This window comes from Phyllostomus discolor, chromosome 8 (genome assembly GCF_004126475.2).
Source record: "Phyllostomus discolor isolate MPI-MPIP mPhyDis1 chromosome 8, mPhyDis1.pri.v3, whole genome shotgun sequence".
NCBI lineage: Eukaryota > Metazoa > Chordata > Mammalia > Chiroptera > Phyllostomidae > Phyllostomus > Phyllostomus discolor.
The window spans coordinates 19,430,874-19,455,527 of NC_040910.2; the positions used below are offsets into that span (position 1 = coordinate 19,430,874).

The following is a 24,654-nucleotide window of genomic DNA, read 5'->3' on the forward strand; positions in this document are numbered from 1 at the left end:
TTCCTTTTCCATTGCAAAATGTCCATGAATAGTATAACACAAACTACAAAATCATCAATGTGAAGAACTATATTACCCATACACTGGGCAATGAAGTAATTGTTAACCAATGGACACCATGATTTAGAATCAACTAACAAGAATATCAATAATCTTAGCTCCACAAAATTTCATTAAAATAGATTTTAATTATTTGAAGTTAAGACAGAATATTGTTAGTCAATACAAAAGATAAAAACAAGTAAATTTCCCTAATAAAAATAAATTTATTACACTATATTACAACCCCTTTGCCCTTACATAAAAACCAATGATACTAATAATGACATTCCAGTGTTAAATGTCATTTGTCTAAAATATTACATTAGACAACATTATAGACCAATATATCCTGAAATATGCCTTCAATTGATAAAAGAAGCCACAGTGTAATAAAAAAATAAGGAACTAAAATGGTCCCATAAAAATATGAAAGACATACTTAATAAAGCAGAGGAAAAGAGATGTACTCCATCTTAAGATTTACATAAACATTGAAATATTATTGCCTACAAATAACCTGTACAAGATTAAAATCATTGAGATTCTCAAAATGTTTTGTCTCTTTACAGGAAAGATTTAAGAGAACTGTTAATATGCTTAGCCTAAGAAGCAATGGTTTTATTAAGGTACAAAATCAAATACATAGCAAGTGCCACAATAAACGAAAGTATTAAATTCTTCTCCAGTCCAAACAACCAAATATGAATTCACAAGACTAACATCAATAACATATCTTACACAACTAACATTTTCAGGATAACACATGGGATCAAAACATAACGTTTTGCTTAAAACAATTAGCTAAGGACTCAAAGCACAAATACAAGAATAATTGCTTCCTTTGGGCTTTGGCTGTCAAACACAGGAAATGCCACAGCTTTATAGTCCTGTGATAATTAAAACCTTGTCACAGACCTAGACTTCAACGAATACTTACTTGAACGAATTTGCAATGTGACACCGGGAGCATAGCAACAAAAGAAAACAAACATAATTTGGATTTCAGAAAAATAAAAACTTGTGCTTCCAAAGACAATGAAAAAGTCAAAAGACAATCCACAAAATGAAAGTATTTACAAATCATATATTTCATAAGGGACTAGTTTCCAGAATATATAATGAATACCTACAATTCAACAATAAAAAGACAACCCAGTTAAAAAATGGGCAAGGATTTGAACAGACATTTCTCCTGAGAATATATATAAATGGTCAATAAACAAATGAAGTAATGTTTTATCATTAGTCATTATGGAAATGAAAATCAAAACCACAATGAAACACCACTTCACATCTACCAGGGTGGCAAAAACCCAAAGACTGACAAGAACAACCATCTGTGAGAATGTGAAGTAACTGGAACTCTCATACACTGTTGGTAGAATTGCAGAATACTGCAGCCATTTTTGACAGTTCCTCTCGGCTAAATACAGTGAGTTATTTACTACCCTGCAATTCCACTCCTATAAGTACACACCTAAAAGAATGAAAATGTCTCTACCCAAAACCTTACACAAAAATGTTCACTGAAGAAGCATTCCTAATAGCCAAAAGTAGATACAACCCATGAACTGAGGAATGGATAAACAAAATGTGATATACAATGGAATATTTTTGGCCATAAAAATGAATGATACATGCTACAACATGGATAAATCTTGATAATACTATGCTAAGTGAAAGAAGCTAGATACAAAAGGAAAGATAACGTATGATTCTAATTAATACAAAATGTCTAAAACAGACAAATCCATAAAAACTGGAAGTATATTACCTAGAGCATTTAGGGATAGGGGGTTTAAGGGAAATAGATAGTTATTGCCAAAAGATAAAGGGGTTTGTGGGGGTGCAAAAGTGTCCTAAAATTAGACTGTGATGATTATTGTACAACTCTGAATACACTAAAAACCAATGAATTGTATACTTAGGGATGATTTTTGTGGTATGTGAACTGTATTCAAAAAAGCAGTCATTAAACATAAATGAATAAATTTTCAAAACAGAAATATGTATAAATACATACAATACCAAGATGATTATTTCCTTCAAACTCAAATACATGTATCAATGAGGGGAAAAAAGTCAGTAGAATGTTCTTTTCTACTTAAAACATCTCTAGATATCAGCTACCACATTTTAAGGTAATAAAAATTTGCTTGAAAATTTCTTGCAACATCATTTGCCCCTAAAAATGTTACATTTATTATAATTATATAGTAAATATAGTATAATTGTTGAATATTTAAGCACCAACTATACTATAGAATTTTAGAAACACCATTTTGTTGAGCATTTATTGTTTCAAATATGTTAAAAAGAATAGTGAAAGAAATCAATGTTTACTATTAAACATTTTTCATGTAGCTAGGAAAACTGCCTTAGCTAATCAAATAAGTGAATTCATCCTTAAAAATATTTTGACATTAAACAATCAAAAATAATTATTAAAACATTTGATTAAGCAATGCCCTAGTACTTACCCCCCCCACCACTGGAGTATATTTAATAATTCTAACATCTGTCAAGATTCACCAAGGCATTGTTGTATCTATATAAATACTATATAGTTGAAGTAAAACATTGAGATTAACTCTCCTACTTTAACTCAAAAATTAGAAAGTAAAAACCTTATATATAGTTTTTGAAATTCTTAATTATAGAAATCAAATGCTTCCTATTATGATGTTATCTCAAAGAAACCAGCCCAGCCCAGCTAGGAAACAGCACAGGGCCTGACCACAGTGCTGGTCTTCGTGTTCACTTAGTGCGGTGAGCAGGACCCAACGTAAAGAGGACTCTGGTAACGGAGGTCTAAAGAAAACCGTTGCAAAAATTGGAAGCAGAAAAATCCTGTTGCATTCACGAAGCATTAGCATTGCTGCTAGTACGACTCATTCTTTCTCTAAACTCTTTAATACTTAGGCTGTACCCTGAAAGAATTTCCTGAATACAATGTACATTAAAAATCAAAAGGAAAGCAGAATAAGTAAAAAGAGAAGAAATTCCAATGTCAGGTAAAAATTAAAAGATATATAAAGTATAATTGTCATTTATAGTGGCTTTTGTAAATGTCATTAATGTAAAATACATGTAAACTTAAGTAACATGCAAACTATTTAATATGAAGAGTATGTACTTACCAAATATTTAAATAGCCTTTTAAAAATCCTGCTGATGGTTGAGACTCCCTAAATAAAAAATAAGAAGAAATAATTCTTCAACCTCAGAAGTGAACCCCACTCTGTAAAATCTATCCAAGAACCCCATTTATATAACCTATTTGTCTTTTTTTCCAACACTTTAAAACCCAAATCACATATTGAAACTTTGGCATAGGTAAACATAAAATAATTTTTGCCCAATCTTGTACGTAACTGAAATTTTATATGCAGTAATATGGAAAAGCTAACAAATTATTAAGATATTGGCAGAATTTACTAGACTACAAAAACAGCAAGCTCTGTAATAAATCAGATTTTAAATACTACATACAGATTGAGACAACAGCATGCTAACAGTGTCTCAGAGAAGCATTCATGTATTAAATTCTTCCTGGTCATCAATGTACAATGTCACACTCTACATTCTGGTACGTAGCTACTACTTTAAAGTGGCACTCACGCAATTTAACTGTAGAGATAATGCAGAGCCAGTGACTTAGAAAGATATTTTACAAAGTGTTTCATTTATTTTTAAAAATTAACATTAATACTACGTGAGTACTAAAAAAATTAAAACATTCTAACCACAATAAAAACAAATGTATAAACTAATTTTATTATTTACAAAAGTTAGCTGTAAATAATTTTGTAATAAATACAGTATATAGCCTTTCAGTGAAGTCTCAAGTCAAAATAACTTTCAAAATAAAGTTCAAAAATTCAAGAATAAAGTACTAAATATTATAGAGCTCTTATTCTTTGTCAGGCACATTGCTCAGGACTTGAAAAATACTCACAGACCTTTTAAATCACCTCGTTTACTCCTAATAGTACAGATAAAAAAGCCAGGCCTTACAGAGACTGAGTCATCTGCTTAAATACAGTAGCTGCCTTTGACTGCACAACCCCACGTCTTTAAGGCACTAAACTATAACCCCTAAAAACAAAACAAGCAAACTAGAACATGACATAGTAAGAAGTAAAACTGATTGTCTCTTTTAAAGTAAAAAAAAAGGATGTTTTTAAATTCCTTTTAAATAATCATCAGAATAAAGAAATCCATTTTAACTACCAGAAAATGTTACCATATCAAAATTACAATGCCATATATAAAAATGAAATGTTTTCTTATGAGTAAACCATCACAATAAGATTTTCTATCACTACCATTATTAAAATCAAAATCAAATGAATTACATCCATATCCACAAGCCATGAAAAGGGGGTAAGAAAAAAGTCTATCAGAGACCTAAACAATAGTTTAAAACAATAAAGCTTCTATAAGATGACAGGAAAATATCACCATGATTTTGAGGTAGCCACATATTTTCTAAGACAGAAAAGACCAAAACAACAACAAAAAAAACCACTGGATTTTATTAGCATTAAAAGTTGTTCTTTAAAAAGTGAAAATGCAAGCTACAAAGTAAAAAAAAATATCACTGCATATGCCCAAAAAAGAATTCACAAAGAAAATATTTTTTAAAAAACAACCTAATATTACCAAGAAAAAGACAACTCAATTTTTAAGATAGGCTAAAGACCAAACAAAAATTTGTAAAAGATAATTTCAAAACCCAATAAACATACTGACAAGATGCTCAATGTCACTAATCATACGGAATGTACAGATTAAAAACTCAGATACTAACACACACCAAAATGACTATTTTTTACCTGAGACCCAGACAATACCAAGTGTAAGTGAGAATGTGCAGCACTGGCATTCTCATACACTGCAGGCAGAAATGTAAATTGGTATAACCAGTATGGAAAACTATTTGGAAGCATCTACTAAAGGTGAAAATCCACCTACCCAATGACTAAGTAATACTACTCCTCAGTATACAATCAATAGTTGTATGTACATATGTGCACGAAATGATACAGAGTTATCATAGCAGCAGTATTTAAAGAGGCTAAAACTGAATAAACCGTTATTTTTGGACTATAAGACGCACACACACTTCCCCAAATTTGGGAGGAATAATGGTTGTTAATGCTGTTGAGTTCTGTTTACATTTACATTGGTGAAATATTATGTTATTTATGTTATTAGATATTTTACCACATTTCTGCTTCAAAAATTTTTTTTTCTATTTTCCTCCTCTAAAACCTAGGTGCGTCTTATGGTCCGAAAAATACGGGTAACCCAAATGTGCATTGGCAGTAGAAGGGAGAAATACGCTATTGTATTCATACAATGAATTCCTAAACCTCAGTGAAAATGAGAAAAATAATGCCACACACAAAATAAGATACATATTATAAACACAGTATTGTGTGAAAGAGGGCTGTGTGTGTGTGTGTGTGTGTATAGGGGTGTTGGTTGGTTGGTTTCGAAAACAAGCTAAACTAATCTACCATAAAATCGGAGTAACGGTTACCTCTGGGATGAAGGGATTATTTGGCACAGGACAAGGAAGCTTCAGAGGAGTTGAAATGTTGCTCTAGACTACAGTCAAAATATGCATTCACTTTGTAAAAGTTCATCAATATAGAAATGTTTGTCAATAGTTTTCTGTATGTAAATTTTACTTCAATTATTTTAAAATTTTTATTTGAAAACTGTGTTTATATAAAATGCATGAAATTTGTGTTCTATGCCATTGAGTCGGTTTCCACTCCTGGCCACCCTGTGAATGGGTGATATCTCTACGTCCTGCTGTCCACAGCCCTGCACAGCTCCTGCAAACCCACACCTATGGTTTCTTTCATGGAAAAACTTCAGGTGAAAAAGTATTTGTGGTGAAATAACTATGTTATTGACGACTATGTTATTGATAACTATGTTATTAACTATGACGACTTCAGGTCGTCACCCTAATGATACAAAGCTCATTAATTTGAAAATCTCAATTTCCTAATAATGTATTTTATTTCTACTGACTGTATAAAGGTAAATTAAATGTCTGGTCATTCTGCATTAAAGTTTTAAGAATAGTTACAATGTAAATATGTCTTACCAGCAAGAGATTTCTTATGAGTCTCTTTAATAGCAGAGAAAGTTTTGCATGATGTCATGCTAATGCCTGCTCTACACAGGCTCAAGTTAGGTTTACAAATGTGTAATTCCACACACATATTGAAAGTATTAGTCACTAACTCAGAAACTGACTTCAAAAGCAATCAGATGGCCAAGCCAGGAATTCATAAAAACTTTAAGGCAAATTACTTGGTCTTGTTGCTTAGAAAATCTTAAGTTTTAAAAACAAACATTTGAAGAAAAATCTTGCAAATAAATATTCTTACACATCTACAAACTTTCAGGTTAATTTTTATGATGGTTCCTTCTTTATTCAAAATATAAACAGTTCTTTCTGTATGTCCTTTTATCCCATTTTTTCTGTTATATGTACATAAAAACTATGGTTTTCTTTTTAACTAACCAACTTCTTATTCCTCTCTCTAAATTAAGTAACATCATTATTTGATCAGACATGAAAATTTCTGTCCCAATGGAAACCTGCCTCACTACTCACAACCACCTGTTTGTCCCGGGCTGTGAGACTTCTTGTTGTATAAGCCTCTGAGACAACGGTCAGAGGAACAGGACGGTGTAGTGCCCAAAGGCCAGTTCCCTGAACAATTCCCAGAGGCTGAGCATCCTTTGGACAAACTTTACTTCAGACAACTCACTAAAACCTTACAATAACTTTCCTGGGCCTTGGGCTGTTTTGTCTCTAAGACCCTGGCCAGGTACAGACCTCTCTAAAATGCGCCATAGGCCAGGAACTGTCCTCAGGTTTCTACCTGAAGGTAGGCAACCACTGGGTTGGAGTTCAAAGGCAACACTTTCAAAAAACTGATTTTTTTTTAAATCAGTCTAATCACCCCACCCCACACCCCGGGCCACCTAGCCAGAAAGACATCTACTTCTAATTCTGGTACTTAACTTTCTAAACAGTATATTTGTGCCAAGAATACTTAAACCCTCCAGTTCCCACTTTAGGCAACTTTTGATAGGAAAAAAATATTCATTTGAGAGGCACCTCAGAACAAAAAGGGGACCTCTCCCCAAGAGAAGTTTGTCTTATCTTCCTAAAAGACAAAGATCAACTTAGTAAATGTAAGAAGACCTCTCAGAGGTCAAACATATCAGCAGGACAAGACAGACAAAATACTGGAAGAGGGGCCAGAATCACCACTTCGGGTCCACTATGAAGCTGAGAGCCAACGGATCCCATCCCAAATCTATAGTCTACAGAATCGGACAGAGGTGTATGAGGATAATTACCTGAGTTTATGATTTCTAGTAACACTGAAAATCCCAGAGAGGACGATAAGGATGGACAGTCTCCCCCCAAAACGAAAGGTACACAATGAATTCAGTGACCGCACACTGTTCGTTCATCCATGTGTGAATCAGCAATAAATGCAACAAAGATTTTCATGAATTAAAATCAAGTAAATAGTGGTATCTGAAAATCTAGCACCTTAAAATAGTGCTAATACCGTATTTTCCTATGATACTTTTATTTCGTTGTTTTCTATTTCAATTTTGGAGGTGAAAAAGCTAAAACTAGACCAGTGAAGAATGTTTTAAAAAGCAAGATCTCAGCTAGTCAAAAGTTGTAAGTAGTTACATAGATACCAGAGTTCGATGATCTGGAACAATGCACTAGAAATCATTTCTCAAACTACCCATCACCCATTCAACTTGGCCAAATACAGTATTGCACAAATCAACCCCATGCAAAGCAACAGCTTACCTCCATCCTCTCCTGAACCCTACCACTACAGCTTTCAAACGGCTTCAAAAAACTTCACACCACAGTAATTTTTAAAAGATATAAATTTTTATTTTAAAAATGTCATGTTGTATTTTTATTTCCTTAACAAAGAAGGCACAGCACTTAGTATTTATCTTTCCAAGGATCTTGCAATGGTATGTAAACAATATATTACTATTTATTTACATTTTAAAACCAAATTAATATTATTTAACAAATAATATTTTTTACAAATATGTGCATAAAAGTAAAAAACCTAAAGGACACCTCCAGGTTGGTAATTACCTCTTAGAAAGGAGGCAAAAAAAATTAGATTAGTTAACATTCAAGTGTATTTTTAATTTAGTTTAAAAGTTCTGAAATTTGAAAAGGTCTATAATTATAGCAAAATAATGTTTGTTCATTTTGGCAGTACGGATACATGAGCATTTCAAATATTCCACCATTTAGAAATTTAATTGTTTAAAATGAATTGCTGCTATACAAACCTTATTTCTATAATTCCTGGAGTTTAAAACTATTGCTTTGAAGAACTTTGTTTTAAAAGCAGGTCCCCACGGACCCCTTCTACTTGAACCTCTGATGTACATGAACAGAAACAAATCAGCACTTCCACAATGATCCTAACAAGTAAAATGCATCTCACTTACTTAAATAACAAACAACTTGGAAGGTATGCCATGTGAGGGGCATTAAACTAAGAAATATTTCCTGCATCTCATATTGCTCTTAATATGTATCACCATTTGGGGAACTGAAAGTTTATCCACTCTAATAATTCAGTTTTTTCAATCATTTAGACCTAACTCTACAAAACCATCTTATTAAAGTTATTATTTTAATTCTAATTAATACATATTTTAAAAATCTACCGTGGTAAAATCGGTACACAAAAAGGTTTTTTAAACTCAAATATTTTAAGGGATTTGATAAGTTAGTTCTTTATCACATTCCTTTTAATGCTTTAATCTATTTGTAAAAACTTGCTATTTTCTGCTTAAGAGAAGGTCAACGGCTTTCACTTCACTACTCTAACATAATCATGAATTGAAATAAGAACTCTTAGCTCTTTGGACCGACAAAGCTACCAGTATGCCTAAGCCAATAAAGCGATTCGTTCATTAACGCTGCTAATAAAGCAACCTTTTGTTAGTCTATGAAACATCAGAAACCTCAGAGACTCTAACTTTGCAGTTTTTCTCTGTTTTTGCCATATGAACTTAAAAGTTCTCTTACATGCCATTTACTTTAACAACAAAAACATAATAATCATTCTAGAAATTTGACCTTCCAGTCTAGGTAACTTAACCACTTAACACATTAGGTCCAACTTCAGAAAACTGTTCCCAGATCAAACTACTTATATTTTATTTAATTATTCTCTTCTGGTTTTCCATCAAACCAATCAGTGTAGAAATCTGTGCCATCTTCAAATAAACAACTAAAGGGACAACCCGCCCTGACCAGGTAGCTCAGTTGGTTAGAGTATCGTCCTAAAATCCCAAAGTTGCAGGTTCGATCCCCAGTCAGGGCACATATAAGAATCAAACAATGAGTACATGAACAAATGGAACAATAAATTGATTCCCTCTTTCTCCCCACATCAATAATTTGTTTAAAAAGTTTTAAAAAGGAAAAATCCCTATAATATTCTCAAAATGAAAAACAAAAATGTTTTCATTTACCCAATCAGCATTAATAGATCAACTACAGTAAGCAAGACAGGGAAGATACTGTAAAGATTAATGCACAGTCCTTGCCATCAAGCAACTCAATTTAAGAACAAAAAAACAGGCATATTTTAAAAAATGACTGTAAGGCAGCTTTTAATAGTGTTCACTACTAAATATAATAGCATGAGGACATAATTAACTGAACTGAGACAAGATAAAAAATCTTCAATTGGAAGGCTTTTGAAGCTAAATAAAGGAAAGTATATTTTAGGCTTAGAGAATAACTCATATACAAAACAAGACACATGAAACACCATCGTAAGTTCAAAACTTTTTAATTAGTAAGTTTGGAATGTCCATGCATGTAACAAATTAGTAGAAAATGTCTGCCAGTTCTTGAAGAGCCACATTTGCACTGCTCTAGAATTTGGACTTTATTCCATGCAATGGGGACTCATGAAAAAGTTATAAGACTCTACACACCTGAAACCTGTGTAATTGTGTTAACCAGTGTAACCCCAATAAATTCCATAAAAAGAAAAAAGTTATTTAAAAAAAAGGTGTATGGTGCTTAGGTCTGTTTTTTGTTTGTTTGTTTAGAAAAGTCACTGCTGAGGTACTGAATGCCCAAAAGCTTCTATTCTCAGGAACTTCAGACCCGCACAGCAGTGAAGTCGCTAATCAGTCACACAGCTTGTGAAACAGCAGAACCAGGACTCAACCTGGCGTGCGGCGTCCCATACACTCTTGGACACTATAATATGCTCTCTCTCAAGAAGAAACAAAAGTTAAAAACAATCATAACAGAAATCCAACTACTTTGTTAAACTGTCCAAGTATCTCATGGAAATACAAAATATCAAAACTCAAAACACAATCCCTCTCCTTCAATTTTGTTAATGTGTATTTGCATTAGAGATAATAATGGGCTTAATGGTATAATTATAAACAAAGCATTTTTATCAATCTTTATTATTTATTAGTTCATACCTTCATTTGGAAGTGAGGCGTATCAGTTTAAAATGCACACTACCAGTATAAAAAATAAGAAAACAACATGCTCTTAAAGATGGTCATCCCTGATGAACATCAAAGCTAATAGGCAAAGCAGGAAGCACAAGAGAGAAGAAAAAAGAACAGGTACTTAGAATATTCTTTGTAAACAGGAAAGGGGTCTTTTATTTTCATGGCTTCCAAGAAAGAAAATAGAAACACAACAAAATGAAGATCAAGATCACTTGAGAACCAAGTGGCAGACTTTTGGACATCGTTCCAGATCAAAGGACATAGTATTCTTTCTTTTATAATCAGACACCAATAATATCAAAACCTATTACTACCTATCAATCATTCTCTCACATTCATAACTCTTTATAACATACTGATTCAACAAAGTACTCAATAGTAGAATAGCTCTTCAATTTTTGTATCTTTAATATAAAAAGAGAAAACTGCACCAGAACAATCATCCAATAAATGTATTATGCTAGGCACTAAGAAAGCAAGAATAAATATACCCTGGACCTCTGAAAACTTAAAGTCTACTGGAAGGACTGATACGAACTCATCAAACAAATAAATCATAAATGTGATAAAAGCCATGAATGCACATACCAGGGGCATTTAACCTAGTGAATGTTTTAATGGATAAAAGGCTTTCTTTCAAGAAGTGACCTTTAGATTGATATTTGGGAAATGTTTAAAAGTTAAGAGGGATTCAGGACCGTGATTGGTGGGGGGAAGGAGTCACAGAATCAAGGTATGGTTCACAAGGGAAGACAATTATATTAGCAAGGTTTTAGTTATTAAGCTGATAGTGAGAACATAGGTGCTATTTATGTGTTTTCATAACATTTGCAATAAAAAAATCTTATATGTTGAAAACCTCAAACACAAAATAAACAGAATAGTATAATAATCTCATATGCATCAACCATCAACATTCTGCCATTCTTGTTTTCATCTAAACCTTCCACTTCCTGTGGCTCAACTTGTTATTTTATATTTTTAGGTAAAAAATTCAGAAACACTGACATACACATACTCCTTGGCTACCCTACTCTGACAAGTGAACGCCCGGAACCCAGACCTCTGTAAGACACTGAGCATTTTTATCATTCAGAAAACCCCTTGGTGCCCCTTCCCAGTGGTGCTCCAGCACTTCCCACAGAGAACTGAATAGTACTGTTCAATGTCCTTTCTGCAACCACAGATTAGCTTTGCCTGTTCTAGAACTTAATACAAACGGAATCCCACCATACTGTGTCCAGCGTCTTTTGCTGGGAGAGTTTGTGAGAGTCACTCATGTCGTCTGGCATGCATGTTCCTTCTGTTTTATTACTGGGTAGTATTCCATTGCATGAATATATCGAAACTTTTTAACCCATTATCCTACTGATTGACATTTGGGTTCTTTCCGGTTGTTAGCTAGTATGAATAAATGTACTATAAAAATTCTTAAAAAAGGCTTTTCATGGACATGTTTTCATTTCTCTTGGGAAAATACCCAGGAGCAGAACTGCTGAATCCAAAGGTAGGTGTGATGCTTATATTTATAAGAAACCGCTGAGTGGTTTTCCAAAGTGGCTCTACCACTTTATACTCATACCAGCAACTTATGGGCAAGTTCTGGGTGTCTTAGGGGAAAGTGTGTTGCAATCGTTTTAATTGCAGCCCCTCTAGTTAGTTGTAGTGGTTATAATAGTTTCTAATAGTTTCTTTTTTTTTCAGTTTTATTATTATTTTTTATTGTTGTTCAACTACAGGTGTCCCCATTTCCCCCCACCACTCTCCCCTGCCCCAGCCCCCTACCTCCCACGCTCAATCCTACCCCTGCCCCGTTGGCTTTCAATCTGCATTTTCCTAATGACTAATGTTCATAGCTTGACATACATTAAGAATAGGATAATGTACAATAAAATGGGAGGTGCATACTAACATAGGAATAACAAGAGCAAAGGCTCTAGAGGGAAGTATGTATCACATCCGGAACAAGGGGGTCAGCATGGTGAAAGCAAGGAGAAAAAAGAACATGGCATGTGACAAGGCTAAGAAGGTAAACTAGGGTCAGATCACATGGATGGAGATTACTAAGAGGTCAGATTATTAGACTCATTTTGTTTCTAGGATAGCTGAGTTATAAAACAGGTCTGAAACTCGGACAAGTGGAAATCAAAGTGGCGAGACTACCTAGGGAGAAAGAATGAAAAAGCGAGAGAAAGCAGCTTAGGACCAAGACTCAAGAAATTATACTTTTAATGACCAAGCAGAAGAAAAGAAGCCTGTAAAAGAGATTAGAAAAGATATCTGCAATTCATATTACCAGAAATATTAATCAGATTATTTAAAAACTGCCACAAATCGGTATAAAAGCCAACACCCAGAGAAAAAATATATATTAGCAAAGAACACAGAGAAAAGATTCACATGATGGAAGACTAGAATGACCAAAATCCACGCACAGATGATAAACTTTACTAGAAATCAAAGTAATCAAAATGCAGACTATTAAACTTCATTTCTTATCTTTCAGGGATGCAAAAATTGGTAAATAAAATGAAATGCTGGTGAGTACAAAGTAGTACCTCCACTTTGGACTGGACTTGACAATAGTAAGATGAAGTGGCACCTACACTTTGTGACCCAATAATTCTATTCTTAGGTGTCTATCTCAGGTAAAGTTACACAGTGACTAGGTACTTATGTAGGAACCCCCCATCACAGACAGCAATGCTATTTGCTGAAAGGTCGGTAGAACCTAGTTATCTAAGAGGATGAAACTGAGTTTTATTTAACCAAGCAGCAATTAAAAAGAATGAACTAAACCTGTATGTGTCAACATGAATATATCTAGAACACAATGTTGTATAAATATTTTTCACAGCATCTTGTATGTATATGTTTTATATGTATAAAAGAACACAGAAATGATGCACAAGGACTTCAGGGTAATGGGCACCTCTGAAGGAGTGGGAAAAGAATAGGGAGAGGTCAATTCTGAAACAAGAGAAAAAGCAAACAAGGCAAAACATTAACATCTACTTGACCTTCAGGCTGGGTACACAGGTGTCTATTATATTACTTTTTGTAAATTTCTGCATATTTTAATTATTTCATCATTTACACAAAATTATAAAAGTCAGTGGTACCTAGGTACCTGTCCTTAATTCCTTCCAGAACTCGTGACAAGTGCAGAAACCGATAAATACCAGACAATGAAGCATTTTCTCTTGCGGGGCAGAGTCACAACTCATACAAGTCCTAGCAAGTGTGATGAATCCTCAGCAAGTGCTGAAATACTTTTTTCTTGGCAAAATGTGAATAGTACAGGGTTTGAGGAGTTCTGAAGCTAACAAGTACTGAGGTATGACTGTAGATTGAAATAGTAAGCTTGCAGATTATGAACAGCAATTCCAGAGGGTACAATTAAAGTAAGAAGGAAGTCAGGAAAGAAATCGAAGGCTTCTGTCAAGGCAAAAAAAATTGTAAAACATTATTAAGATAGTAATTCAGAAGATATGACCACCTACTCATGAAAACAGGATGAGAGGCAAGTCTCAGATCCCGTGAGGAACAGAGAAACTGGGCCCCACTGCCAGACTCGTTTGTCTCGCTGGGACCGTGATAAAGTGAGTCTAACTAGTTCATTATCTCAACTCAATTGCTGCGGCATCACTGTAATTCTCAACAACTGTGGCCACTACACATTATGAAAGTGACTGCTAAACCTTCAGTCAAAATAGATATAAGGCATTCTACTAGACAGTGCAAGGGACTGAGAGAGGTTTATTACTAGTTCTCAGGAAGCTTATCATTTAGTGTGAGAGCTAAGATGCATATAGAAAGAAAAAAAAAAAAACCTAGCACTTAATGCCTAAACAAGTGCTTCTGGAATTCAGAGGAAGATGAGAATCCATCAGACTGCTGAGATGCACTTCAAAGGTTTCACCAGATCTCTGGAGCCTAAGCTGAGTAGTGAAGGACAGGAAGCAACTCAAAATGTACAAAAGTGGTATTTTAAGTAGGAAAAAAAAGTGATGGCAAAGAAATGCAGAGGGAGGGAGGAAAAAATAAGAGTGTAAGTGTGTGGCAATTTTTGGATCTTAATTAGAAAGTAAAACACTTTGACCATAAACAAAATCTTTACAATTTAGTGGATCAAAGTTTTTAGCTGCAAAAAAAAACAAAACCTCTTTCAGGTGGTTTCAACAGAAATGTATCAAAATATATTAGGTGATTCCAAGAATTCCCCCTGAAAGAACGAAAGAATCAGGTTGGGGTATGCAGCCAAGCCAAGAAAAGTACCTAAGTCTCCCCAAAAAACTATGCCCCACCCCTTGACCACTGGGAACATGAAAAGTGAAGCCTCAGAGAATAAGGCTCACTAGGACGGCTGCCCCTGCAGCCTGTGAACGTTCAGCGTCTCTCCGAGGGCCATCCACGTCAGGAAGCAACTCCAAGCAAGCGCTGCTACCTGCAGCTGTTCTCTCTTCTGCATTCATGTCTTACACTGATGCATCTGATCAAAAACATCCAAGTTACACGTCCATGTCCTAGCTGCATGAGATTCTAGGAAACTGAGTTCTGCCTTCTACAGGACTCCTAACATACAAATTTATCCAACACTGAGAGGTTATTTAAAATAAGGCCAGCCCTGACTGGTGTGACTCAGTGGATTGAGCACCGGCCTGCAAACCAAAAGGGTCACCAGTTTGATTCCCAGTCAGGGCACATGCCTGGGTTGCGGGCCAGGTTCCCCAGTTGCCGATGTGCGAGAGGCAACCACACATTGATGTTTCTCTCCCTCTCCCTCCCTTCTTCTCTCTCTGAAAATAAATAAAATCTTTTTAAAAATGAAATAAAATGAGGCCAAATACATATCAAGTCTTGGCTATAGAACCACATACACATTTATTCCACACCTCAAGCTCCAAACAAGACTCTCAAGTCTCAGGATTCTCGAGAGTAGCCCTGGCTGGCATAGCTCAGTGGATTGAGTGCGGGCTGGGAACCAAAGTGTCCCAGGTTCGATTCCCAGCCAGGGTACATTTCTGGGTTGCAGGCCAGAACCCCCAGCAACCGTACATTGACGTTTCTCTCCCTCTCCCTCTCTCTCTCTCTCTCTCTCTCTCTCTCTCCCCCCCCCTTCCCCCTAAAAATAAATAAATAAAATCTAAAAAAAAAGAAAAGAAAATCAATCAAGAAATCAAAACCTTAAAAAAAAAAAGATTCTCAGGAGTATAAATAAGCCTTGAAGGAACAAAACACTTTGTGTTCCTCCAATGGAAATGAGAACCAGAGTTTCATCAGTTACACACACAACTCCAATATAAAAATCTTTGGATGATGTTCCCTTCCCTCCGGTTTCTTCTATACCCTATGAACTAAACTGCAAAGAGATGTGATTTAAAAAAAAAAAACGAGTTATAGGTTTTTTTCTAACCCATAAATACATTTTTTTTAAAAAAAAGGGAAAACTGAATGGGTCCCACAGACCTGATGCAGGTCTAGTAACAACTGTGTGAAGAATTACAACTCCCTCTTGTGCTAGTTCAAGGTAGACCTTCACCTGTAATGCCTGAAATTCTGGGTTATACAAAACAAATGGGACCTCAGTGAGCTCTCCATCTATTTTAAATATAGGGACCCCATGATCATTTAGTCCCAGCTGAAAAGAAGCATCTGAGTCAGTGTTATCTCTTGATCCTCGGGCCTGTCATATTACCTGATAGATGTGATGATGCCCACCTTGCCTATGAAAATTAGAGCTACCCTAGAATCCCACCATCTGAAACCAGAAAGGCAAGTTTAGTGTAAGTATCTCCTGCTACCTACAGACAAGAGCAATTATAACAGTCCCCCCTTCATCCACGGGGGACATGTTCCAAGATCCCCAGTGAACGCCTGAAGCCACAGATAGTGCTGAACCCTATACATGCTGTTTTTCCCATACGTACCTATGATAAAGTTTAATTTCTAAATTAGGCACAGTAAGAGATTAACAACAATAGCTAATAATAAAACAGGACAATTATAACAATAAATTATAATAAAAGTTATGTGAATGTGATTTCTCTCAAAATACCTAAGCATTTATCAGACACTACAATTTGAGATACAACAGCAAAACTAGCATGAGTTTCTTTTTTCTTTGCAATTTTACAGATTTGTTCTTACCACAGATCTTAGCAACCTCAGCATTCAATGTTTTTTCTTTCCTTAACTCAGGAACTTTCACCTTTTCACTCAAGGCAGCACTTAACAGCTTCTCTTTGGCATATCCAAATTTCCAGCATCACTACTCTTGCACTTTGGGGCCATTAGTAAGCAAATAAGAGTTACTTGAGAGGAAGCACTGTGATACTACAGCAGTCAAACAGATAACTTAAATAGCTACTAAACGGGTAGTGTGTACAACGTGGACATGCTGGACAAAGGGAGGATTCACGTCCCCGGGGGACAAAGCAGGATGACACACGATTTAATCATGCTACTCAAAATGGTGCACAATTTAAAGTTATGAATTGTTTATTTCCAGAATTTTCAATTTAATATTTTCACACCTCAGCTGACCGTGGATAAATGAAATTGCAGAAAGTAAAACTGTGGATAAAGGGAAGCTGCTGTGTACTGTTTTCCATAGATAATGGAACTGTCGTCAAAGTATTTCTCGTTACCTTGGTGAATAAAGTATCTTCTGGGCCCCTTTGTGGATAATAGAGAGCGGGCAGGGGAGGTGGGAATGGTATTAATGAAATACCCATTCCATCAGTCTTCTTTCACTCAGTCTTTTGACTTCTTCCTCTAACTATAACTACGAGTTTGTAGGCATTCAACTCCATTTAGTATGGACCAATGCCGAAAACCATCAAAGGAACAAACAGTACAATCTCTCCTAGCTGCCTGAGCAAGGAGACTGCATCAAGAACTTCTGGTAAGTGCACCTTGACAATACACGGAGCCCAATGCAAAAAGCCTATTTCCCTTTCATCATCACAACCCATTTCTCCACATATTCCTGAAGTTTTAGCTGATATGTTAGCAAAAATCTTTTTTATGTTAATAGATTTAAAAAATGAGCATTATGAGGAGGAGTATAAAGAAACTGGCTTCCTCCTGAATGGTAACTGTCATAAGCAAGATTGCTATAGGTCCTCAAAGAAGACAAGGAAAGACAGCCTGTCAGCAAGAAGCTTCACTGAATTTGGAGACTTGCACTGCGTTTCCATAATTCCCTATATAGAGAAAATTTATTCAAAAGATTAACAGCCATAAATATGGCATATGTCCAATAAGAAGGGAGGCATTTATTATATTGGTTTCTATCTCCCTAAATTTTCTAAGATTAGACAATATAAGATTTTTCTACCTGGTTATCTTGTTATGCATTCAGTATTCACCACGACACTTTTTACACACTAAGACAAGGTAGCATTTCAATACTCAAATGCAAGAGCAGTTAAATTGAAGACTCTAGGGGGCAGCATTTCTCATGGGATACACAGGTCTGAGTTTAATAAAAGGAATCCCATTGTCCGGGAAGCGTAAGACCTGCAGGATGGACAAGCTCTGGCGAATCCTGTGGAGGATTCCCAAGGGATCCTTACAAGAACTTCTTTCTTGTAAGATGTCTCAGTCTTTGATATATCATTGTGCACTGTGAATCTTTAATAGGCCACTAAGGCAGTGGTTAAACAATGAAAGAATTTAACAAAGATTTACTGTATTGTCAACTGATTTTAAAACAGGATTTCTTTTCAACAGTCACTGATCAAAGACAGGCATGGCAGTATTCTTTGCATTTCTCACCAGTATCTCCCTACATATAAACAAGCTTAATCAGAAGCATCTTAGAAAGGGAAAGTTTATTTATGACCTAGCAATACAGTTATGAAAATTTATGTCGAAACTGCACCTTTTCATAATATTTAAGATTGTATACCTTTCTCTAGCATGAATCAGTATATAGAAGATTTTAATTATAATGGATAGTATTATGTAAATTGGCTGTAAAAAATTACAAAATACACATAAAATTTAGAGTTCCTTTTGCAATACCCTTTGGAACTGGGTGTTAATAATACTGAGCTGGCGTGGCTCCGTGGACTGAGCACCAGCCTGTGAACCACAGCGTCACCAGTTTGAGTCCCAGTCAGGGCACATGCCGAGGTTGCAGGGCCAGGTCCCCAAGGCAACCACACATTGATGTTTCCCTCCCTCTCTTTCTCCCTGCTATCCTCTCTTTTTAAAATGAAATAAAATCTAAAAATATATATATATTAAAATGCATAAGTACGTTGGGAACAACTTAAGTATGTAAATCTACATTCTCAACCATAAACTACAAAATCTAAATTGGTACAAAACATACATAAAATATCATAATATTTTTATATTGATTATCAGTTAGAATGATATATTTTGGATATACTAGGTTAAGTAAAATACATTCAAATTAATTTAGCCATTTTTTGCTTTTTTAATGAGGCTACAGGAAAACTTTAAATTAATTATGTTTCTGAAATTATATTCCTGTCACACAGTGCTTGATTAACTAAGGATAAACATAATTAAGTTTTTATGAGAACAGCACATTCTTTAGAACACTGTTATCAACTACTAAAAAAATCACCTTGGAAGTTCACATTCAATTGCCCATTATATTATATGCACAACACACAGTAAAAAGTCTCAGCATCAGAATATAAATTTGCCCAAAGGAAGATTCAATGATACACTATGTTTTGCAGCTTCACTGTCACAACAGCTTAAATAGTCTTTATAAAACTAAAACAGAGGAAAACTATTCTCTAGGAAACTAGTTGCAAAATATAATAGCAGCAAATTATATAAAGATAAGAAGAGTAAAACTGGTACAAATGGTAAAACTGCTTATTAAGAATAAAGATGCCACCATATGAAAGCAAAGAAAAAATAGTGACACTATAACAGCTAAACGTTCCGATTTTGCTGCAACAGGAATAAGCATCTCTTTTCTTATACTTACTTCCTAAGGACATCATAATGTTGGGTTCACACAAAAAAACAGAATGGCAATGCAAAAGTACAGCACTTTTTTAAGTTGGTGAATTGTAATTTGTCCGAAAACAGAAACAAGTCCTGTATATTCTCATGCTTTCCACAAAAGTCCAGGAGAGTATCATCACATGATACTAAATTTCTTTAGAATTTACTAAGTGTAGTATGTTAAACACTTAAGGGAGCTTATAATTTTGGTTTTGTTAAAAACAAAGAGTAAAAATGGCAATTAAAGTGCCTAAAGAGGTTTTTTTTTTTTTTTTTTTAAGATTTTATTTATTTATTTTTAGAGAGGGAAGGAAGGGAGAGAGAGAGAGAGAGAGAGAGAGAGAAACGTCAATGTGCGGTTGCTGGGGGTTATGGCCTGCAACCCACGCATGTACCCTGGCTGGGAATTGAACCTGGGACACTTTGGTTCCCAGCCCGCGCTCAATCCACTGAGCTACGCCAGCCAGGGACACTAAAGAGTTTTTTAAGTAAATAAACGCATGCAAAATGTATACCCTAATGTGATGTAATACCCTTATGTGATTTAATACATCACGTAAATTTATTATGTATTACCATAATACATAAGGATAGACATACACACCAATGGAACAGTATTGAAAGTCCAGACACTAAACGACACATCTATGGCCAACTGACTTTAAGCAAGGGTGCCAAGGCCACTCAATGAAGAAAGAATAGTATTTCGAACAAACAGTGCTGGGACAACTGCATACCCACATACAGGGGAACACACCATACACAAAAGTAAACCCAAACTGAATCAATGATCTAAATGTGAACTAAAATCACAAACCCCTTCCACAAAAACACAAGGGTAAATCTTCACGATCTTGGATTGCCACGATTGGGGCACCAAAGTATGAGTAATCAAAGAAAAAAGGGATGAATTGGACTTTGTCAAACTTAGAAACTTTTGTGCATCGAGACATTACCAGAAGTAACAAGACATCCTATCAAATAGGTGAAAACATTTGTAAACCATGTATCTGATCAGTGCTTAATATTCAGAATTTTTACAACACAAGAACAAAACCACAAATAACCCCATTTTAAAAATGGGCAATGGACTTAATAAACATTTCTCCAAAGAAGATATGTAAATGATCAATGAGCATAAGTAAAAATATGTAACATCATTAGTTATTAGGAAAACAGAAAGCTTCTTAAAGTACTAATTCAGAAAATAAAGTCTGGAACTCGATTACTTCTCTCCAAGAAGCTGGCACGCCTTCCCTTCCCTTTTGCTCATCAAACACAATATGGATATAACAAAGAGTAGGAACTTACTTAAAATTAGAAACACCTGGATTAACATCCTGACCCCCCCCCCCCCAGCACTGGTAGCAATTACTCAAAATTTCTTTTTTTTTTATTTTATTTTAATCATTGTTCAACAATTACTCAAAATTTCTGATCCTCCACCTTTTCATACATAAACAAAGTCCAAAAAATCCCTTATTTCCAAAAGGAAATAAATTGAAAAAATTCAATTTATATTCCCTTATCTCTTTTTCTATGCTTACCAGTATAGGTAATAAAATTTCAAGTGGATATACCTTTTGATCCAGTAATTTCACTTTGGAGAAAGTGTCCTGCAGAAAATAAAGAAGAAAATTCTCAATGTGCTATTGTTATGAAAAGACTTTTAAGATACACTGTGAAATAATAAAAAAAATCTGGACACTATGCTCTCTTTCCCATAAACTGGAAGAGAATATCACTAGATATTTGTGTGTGGGTGTGTGTGTGTGTGTGTGCACATAAAGACATTCTGGAAATATTTTTAAGTACTGTATATATTAAAATATTTAATATTTACTTTTTCAGACACGTCAAAAGGAGGAAAAGACTGACTATCCGGATAAGAGCAAAAGTAAAACTGAGACCCCAGAATAAACAAACTGCTAATGGTGTTAACCAGAAAATGAATGATATGAATGTGTCCCACAGATCAAAGGCTGATTCACATGAGGTGTTTTTCACATTATATGAAAATGAATAGGTCTCTGTTTGACATAATGAACAAATCCAGAAAAAATAAATCCTCTTTGTTCTACAATAGTATCTCTCTTTACTTTAATACTTTCCTTTTTAAACTCCAGAATATATACATATACATATATGTATACGTATACATATACAATATTTATACACATTCATTCATTCCTTGGTTTGTCACTGTAGATCTTCCTACTTAGCAATTTAGATTATTGTAGCCCTGGCCGGCGTGGCTCAGCTGGTTGGAGCACCATCCTATACACTGAAAGGCTATGGGCTCACTTCCCAATCAGGGCACATACCTAGGTTGTGGGTTTGGTCTCTGGTCAGACACATAAAGGAGGCAACCTCTCTCTCTCCCCCCCTCCCCTTCCTTTCTATAAAATCAATGAAAAAATGTCCTTAGGTGAAGATAAATTTTCTTTAAGATCATTTAAAAATGAATCAAATTGAAAATTTTATATTGTCCGCATAACCTATTACCTGTATGTAGCACATATTTTAGAAACATTACTAAGCAACAACACAATGGAAAAGAAGAGTGAAAAGAGAAGTACCTTGAGGCTACACTTTGTAGGACTTTTAATGTAAACTAGGTATTTTCTATTGTTGTATGAGCAATAAGCAGCCACTGAAAATTTGAACAAGAATGAGGGAAGATGTGAAGAAAGGATGTTCTTAGACAATGAATTGATCTCAAAAACGGGGGGGATTATTCATACTAGCCAACAACTGGAAACGAGCCAAATGTCCACCAACCAATGAACAGATAAATAAAATGTGACATCTCTATACAATGGAATACCATTCAGCCATAAAAAAGAATGCAGTACTGATACATGGCATAACACGGAAGAACCTTGAAGACATTATGCTAAGTGAAATAAGCCAAACACAAAAGGCCATATATTGCATGATTGCACTCATGTAAAATGTCCAGAATAGGCAAATCCATAACGATAGAAAGTAGACTGATGGTTGCCTATGAAATGGGAAGTGGCTGCTAATGTACATGGGGTTTCTTTTCGGGGTGACAGAAGTGCTACAGAATCAGAGAGCAGTGACGCTTGCAGAATTTCATGAACATACTAAAACCCACTAAATTTCATACTTCTAAAGGGTAAATGTTCTAGTATGTGAATTATATCTCGATAACAAAGATAGCTGGGGGTATGTGCAGCAAGCAACTACACTGGTTTAGCAATGAGCACATAAAAGCCATTGGAGCTTCCACTGTTAATCCCAATCTAGGGAACTCTATTCAGAGTGCTGTACTCCAGAGAGTACTCCTCACAGATACCCTGTAGACTGGAGATAGCCCTGGAAACAGAACAAATTTAAGCAAAGAGGCAAAAGGACTGTAAATAATAGTTAATAAGTGTCTGAATATAAAGAGGAAGGAATTTAAAAAATCTATTTTCTCTTTGATTCAAAATGAAACATTCACAAAGAGGAAATTCAACAAGTTACCATTTGTTATTTTAGGATTGAGGAAATAAGGTCAATTTGTAGTCTCTTATCCACACTTTTCCAAATTTTCAACAATGGCATTACTTATATAATGAGGGAAATGTATAAAAATGTATTTAACTTTATAAACAAAAAACACTGTAGCTGGATCACAGAAATCATTCTGAAACACTAACGCCCTAACCTATTAGAGTCAAACACCATTAAAGCCAATTTCCTGAGGAGTTCCTACACCGTTGTCTCTAACTTTAAAAAGTTCACAGTCTGCATCTGCGCTGTCCCACATGGTAACCACTCGCTGGGGAAATGTGGCTAAATCTACATGGAGATGTGCTATTAGGCATAGAATATACACCAGATCTCAAAATTACTTCTAAAATAAGAATCTAAAATCTCATTAATAGGTTTTCACAGTTTTCACATTGATTTCATGTTGAAATAACATTTTGGATATACTATGTTACATAAAATATACTATTAAAATTATTGTCACCTGTATTTTTCTCTTTTTTTAATATTGCTATGAAATCACTTAAACTTAGATATCTGGCTGGCATTATGTCCCTACTGGGTGCTGCTGTGTTAGATGGCCGTTCAATGAGCCTTCAAAAAGATTCACTCCAGGCCCCTGTGGTCCCCTTCTCCTTATGCTTCAGGGAGTAAGACTTTTCCCAGAGTGTTTCCTGCACTAGGAAACACTGCACACACCAAGCAACATGAAACAAGCAAGAACCATAGAAAATGACCAGGAGGGAAATGATTTATGTTTCTTAAAATTCAAACTGTACTATGAATCTTAACAAGAAAACCTGAGATGAGTATGTTTTGAGACTGTCTTGAGGGTTATGACTATCATAAGTAACAGGTAAAAAGCCTCAGTAACAACGTGAAATTTTTTAGGAGCCTGGAATTTCTAGTTGAAAATTATTTCTGTTTATGGTCCTACAAAGACAGTAAGAAGAAAAGTGAATGAGGAAACTATGCAAGCACATGGGTTAGGACAGCCAACTTTGAATATGCTGGGAAAATATACACATACACAGTTGAAGCAGAGGTCAAGAACATCTTAGAAGTGTGTTTAGAAAGCTTCAAGGGGAATCATTTTACCCCCACACTAAAGGAATAAATCTAATACCTAATAAAGAAATGAATATTTTACAGATATAATTAAAATCCTTAATCAGTTGACTTTAAATTAGGAAGATTATTGTGGGTAGGCCTGACCTACGGAGAACAGTTCTTAAAAGAAAGTACAGAGATTCCGAGGGAGATTCTCCCCCTGTACTTGAAGTAGCAAACCACCACAGTGACGTGCCCATGGGGAGGGCGCCGTGGTAAGACCCCAGGGTGGCCTCTTGGAGCCTCGAGGAGAGTGGTCCCTCACTGACAGTCGACAAGAACAGCAAGGACACCATTCCTGCAAACACAAGGAAATGAACTGTGCAAACCACCAGAGAGCCTGGAAGACCCTGAGCTTCACTCAGGTGAGATCGCAGCCCTAGCTGACACCTTAATTTCAGCCCAGTA

General features: G+C 35.2%; 1 protein-coding gene across 6 annotated transcripts in view; it reads right to left on the minus strand.

The window, feature by feature from the left end:
- Nucleotides 1-24,654, minus strand: part of FBXW7 (F-box and WD repeat domain containing 7) — a 169,400-nt gene that overhangs the window by 126,876 nt on the left and 17,870 nt on the right. For 2 of the 6 annotated variants that reach the window (XM_036031899.1, XM_028519175.2), the window contains exons 2-3: nucleotides 21,183-21,251; nucleotides 3,183-3,230 (exon numbers count right to left, since the gene is read on the minus strand). The exons of 1 other annotated variant lie outside the window; for it this stretch is intronic. The gene's annotated coding sequence lies outside the window, so the exon portion shown is untranslated. The remainder of the gene's footprint in view (nucleotides 1-3,182; nucleotides 3,231-21,182; nucleotides 21,252-24,654) is intronic. 3 more of the 6 variants (XM_036031900.1, XM_036031898.1, XM_036031902.1) reach the window with 2 other exon arrangements.